We start from the raw sequence: 5,306 nt of genomic DNA, 5'->3' as shown, positions 1-5,306 counted from the left end.
TGATGAAAGCCATACATGGGATATTAAAGCTAGAGAGCAAAGGAAAGAATGGCTTTATGCTTCAAAGCAAACAAGAGCACAGAACCAAGACTGATGCCATGCCATTTCTATTTACACACATGCACACACACACACACACACACACACACACACACACACAGAGAGAGAGAGAGAGAGAGAGAGAGAGAGAGAGAGAGAGGTGAAACAAAGAAACAAAGAAATAAAGAAAGGAGACCTAGATGCATCAACAAGCACAGGCAAATGCCAGTAATGAATGGAAAGAACAATAAGAAGAAAAGTCTGCTCTCTTAGCAAAGTAACTAAGAAGTGGACCATCTACAAGATAAAACTTAGATGAATATACCAAACAATGGAATAAATATCCACTCCCAGCAGCAGAACACAGGCGATGGGCTGAGATGCTCTATGACTTCAGGAGATAGCAAGTACACACCCATGGGCACTCAAGTGTGATGCCATAAGAGTCCTCAGTTATCATTGCGGATAGAATTTTACAAACATATCAAAAATTAAAGATGGGCGCGTATCCACCAAAGTTTTGGCAGTAGTATCAAAGAAAGCCTGGTGAAATCATGGCCATAGAACAAGACAGATTTTTGTATTCTGTCTTTGTGGGAATGCTCCAGTACAGACAGGGTTCAGTGTTTTCAATATTTAAACATGCTCATTCTAGGTTAATATATGTTTAATAATGACTGTTTTCTATAAAGAAACAAGCAACAATAGCACACATGGCCCAACGGTTAACTGGACAGAAGTGCATGTGTTAAAGTGAAGGGGACAAGTCATAAGCAAGTGTTGTAGTCCAAAGTAACTTAGGCGACCATGAAGCACTGTAGGTTCTGTTAAAAAGTGGTAGCTGGCTTTTCACCTGGGAAAGATTTCCGTATGCCCTTAGCTTTTATAGAGTGTTTATTTGGAGTGCTTATACAATATAAGAAAAACACCTCCTTTAAAAGATGCAGAATAATTGAGCAATTAATGATTGATGCTAATTATTGAAAAGCCCTGGCTTCTAATTAGTTAAGGCTTGATCCAATGAGTTTAGAGTTTTGCCTTGGTCACAGAATTTCTTTGGAAAATTTTAATGTCAATCAAAGTTGATTATTTTTAGGAATGAGCTAGAAAATGTTAATGTCTCTGCTTAATCTGAATATCTAAGGAAATGGGTATCAATAATGTGCTTTAATTAAAAGAAATATTTTTAATTAATGAATAACAATTCCAGGAAACAATTAAAGATGGAAGTGATGTTAAGTATTAAAATGAGAAAAAAAAAAAAAAAAGAAAGGGATGTAAGTCAAGGAAAAAGATGACATCTGGAGAGGCATATCAGAGCCAGAGAATATTTCACATCTTGGCCGTTCACTTTATCTTTTTTCAGCCATAATAAAAAAAATCAACAAGACCTCATTTTGGCAGAATTATGTGTTCACAGCAAGTAAAAAGACACCTCTTTTAATAACCTTGAAAGTTGGGAAGTCTGTTTATTTTGGATAGAAAATTCATTTGTAATGTTGATCCTGTAAATGTTATTATCAAGGAGATAAATTATGAATACCATTAATTTCTGTGATCTTGCAAAAAGGGATGGTTTTAACATAAAAAAACATGACTGAACATTAATATATTATTCCATTTAAAAAGTTTTGTGAGCAGCATGTATTAGAAGGATAATTAAATGTAAAAACAAGAGGCTAGAATGTGGTTTTGTGATCTTAAAGGAGGTTAGTATATAACGATGCTTCTTTGGGGGCACAGGAAGCAAAGTTCTCCAGTATGGATATCAGAATGTTCTTGTGCATTGATAGGAGCTATAGAGAATGCAGTCTCACTTCAAGTTTAATGAATCACAGAATAAAGAGTAGAGCCATATTATGCCACTACTGAGCCTTAAAGGTGTCCTTTTGTATTTTCTCTAACAGAATGTCAATCTTATCAATTCCCATGATAGAGTTGTTTAATCCCTGTGTCAGTGGACATTTAGACTGGACAAAGCATTAGAAACTTTATCTTGTTCACAGATCCCTTATACACATGCCATCTTCTTATGACAAACTAGAAGGAGTCTCATGTTTATCCACCATCCTTCAGTGTGTTCTTCTAATGCCTTCAGAGCAAAGTCTTCCTTCTGTAGAGCAATCAAACTGATAGCCATGCCAGTGGACAACTTTTAAACATGGAGCACACCCTCTACTCCTTCTTCATGTCTTGAGATACAACCCTCCCCCCGCCCCAGCTGCATCACCTGTGTGACTCCCTTTCATATGTTTATCTGGCTAGTCATTTGCCATTCTCTTATCTTGTTTCTCCTCAAATGCACTTCATTTTGAGTAAAATGACACAGATCTCATGTCCTCCCAATCACCACTTTATTTCCCTATGTGATTGCACTGTTTGCAGTGCCAATAGTGTAACCACACAGTATATTTGATCATTTATTGCACTTGTATTTCAAATGTGCTTTTTTATGCCCAGTAAGCAAGGGCCAGCATTAGACCTATCATTCCATTAATGTAATAATTTGTATTGTATCCAGGATTTAATGAAGATCTGTAGAGTTGATTAATTTTATAGCTAACCAAATGTATGTGTAATTATTTCAGTCATTCCAGTGAAAACAAAAGTTGTTACTGAGAAATACATAGTGGTAGATTCGTGTTTAAATAGGACTAAATTCAGCAGTGGACTAATACCTCCCAGATTAACTAGAACAGTAAAAATTACCAAGCGTTATTCCTTTCATATTTATTAAACACGATTCTGGGACAAGTTCTAAGGCATTTGATTCCTCTGAGGAGTGTGCTCTTAGCACACTTAGTGTAGCATACTGCTTGAGTGAACATGAAAACCTGCTAATGCAAGGAGGCCTTACCTTGGATCTGATTGATTTTTGCCATGAGATAATGTGAGTTCTTATGACCGAACATTGGGTCATTCAAGAGAGGATTAAAGCTCAGTTTCAAGTGAAAACTTATGTAAAACATTAGCAAACCCTACAAAACACAATTTAAAATTTAATGAATTCATAGAATCAACTGACAGTTTCTACCTTCTGTTCTAAGACTTTTATAAACGGTAACTTAAATGAGAAAAAAGAAGCAAAATTAATTGTGGATCTTTAAGGTTGAGGAGAAATTCTGCAGATGCTTTTGAAATTCACATTTTGAATATCATGTATGTGGGGAGGGATACTGGAGGGATAGCTCTGTGGTTAAGATGTTTATGCTCTTCCAGTGAATCCAAATTCTCTTCCAAGAACCCACATTGAGCATCTCACAGTTAACTGTAACTCTATCTTCTAGAGATCAAATGCCATCTTCTGGCTTCAACCAACCTCAGCAATAACACACACACACACACACACACACACACACACAATACATACAAACATTCAAACATGCACACAGATTCGTAGAATGAGAGGGGGGCAGAAGATAGGAGGAGGAAGGAGAAAATTTTTAAATAAAATTAATAACTTTAATAAATATATTTGAAGATTATAGGTGACTTGGACTAATTTAGATATTGACTTTCACAAATATATTGTAAGCCATGATAAAAAAATGAACTATCTTCATATAAGCCATTGATTTTAGAGTTTAAAGTGTTAGCCGATAATAAGAACTACTGGTAATTATCTATATCTTCACACAAGAACTTTTTTTTTTCAGTTTTCTGAATGACTTTCATCATCTCCTTTGAAAAGGCAGACATTCTGAATTTATCTAAGGTCATCACAGAGCAGGAAATAAGACAGATCTCCTAGTCCAGAAAGATTGTGCTGTAGCAACCCACTTCCTATACCCCAATTATTTAGACCTAGAGTCGGGAGTGGATAGGGATATGGTTAGCTAACTTCAGCACTTACGGGATTTCGTCATTTCTATGTATGTGCGGACAGTAAACTTCATCCCCAAATTGGTTTCTGTCACTAGTCACTGGCCACTCAACTGAAGAGTTACAAGGTCTACCCAAAACTATGTGAGACCTGAGTTGATGTCTCTAAAATATCCCTGTGACAGATGCCAGCAACAGATTGGAGAAATTTTAACTGAGACATTTATAAGACTGAAAAAAGCAAATTCTGTAGAAAGGCCAACCGGAAAGTCTGTACACAGATTAGAGAAAGACACCAACTTACTTTAGTGACGCATATGGAATGCATAGCATTGACTTGGCCGTCAGTCTAACGTGCAAAATCGGAAAACATGGGCCATTGATTAAAATGAAGTTCTTCTCTTAGTATTTTCCTGAGTATAATGGAGAGAAATTAGGATGGAGTATGATAAGGGGTGGTCTTTTTATGTCAATAGAACTAGATCAAATAAATTATAATATGCAGTTTGGTTGTAAGTAGTAACAATTCCGATCATATAGATGCTGCTGGAAGGAAAATCAGAGTTACCAAGTTTCAGTGTAATTTCATTTTTTCAGAAAAACATCCATATTCATCTGTCATTTTTAAAACTAATCTTTAAATTGAAGTTTCTTGAACTGCTAAACTTTGTCTTTTGTTCTTCTGACAAAACATTGACAAGCTGCGAAAAACACACACTGAGTGGTTTTGATCGGCAAATATGTATCATGCTGAGTCGCATCCATAACCTATGAGTGAATCTGGGCCATTTTGATTCGAGCTGTCAGATAAATTTCTCTGGGGTATCTTTCCTATTGCTGTGCATCTGAGCAAAATAATATTTTATTGTTGGTCCTAATTAATAATTCATCGAAATATACCAAATGAATGCATTCAAAATATGAATATAAATCTGATTAGATAGATCTCTGAGTTTCACAGCCCAGCCACAGTGTGATGTTGGCATTATGGATTGCCAATGTAACGATATATTAGTGTGTTCACTATCAGAACAAGTTGAGAACTAAAATATAGAAACATTGACGAATTACTTTCTGCCTATAAATGAGAAAACAGATTTGTAAAATGTGAAATGAGCCATTCTGGCAAAGTAGAGTTTGAGCTTCGAGTGTAAACACTTGAGTTGATGGCTGGGGAGTTTCAATCTCAGAGGCTCTGGTGCAGAGGGAGGGTGAAGCAGAGGTTACAGGCACGCTTCAGCATTTCACTTAGAGCATCCTTATTGGATCTAATTAGGCAGATTACCTGGTATGCATGGTGTAGTGTGCTGAACACTTTTTAACTGGTATGTCCTCGAGGCAAATGGAAGGCACAGTCAGGAGGAATTACAGTCTACACAAATAACTCGGCCTGTTTTATTAGTGGGCCTTGTAGACATGAAATCTTCCTAGCCAATGCAGCATTT

This window comes from Mus pahari, chromosome 4 (genome assembly GCF_900095145.1).
Source record: "Mus pahari chromosome 4, PAHARI_EIJ_v1.1, whole genome shotgun sequence".
In the NCBI taxonomy this organism is placed as follows: domain Eukaryota; kingdom Metazoa; phylum Chordata; class Mammalia; order Rodentia; family Muridae; genus Mus; species Mus pahari.
This window is presented reverse-complemented; position numbering follows the sequence as displayed.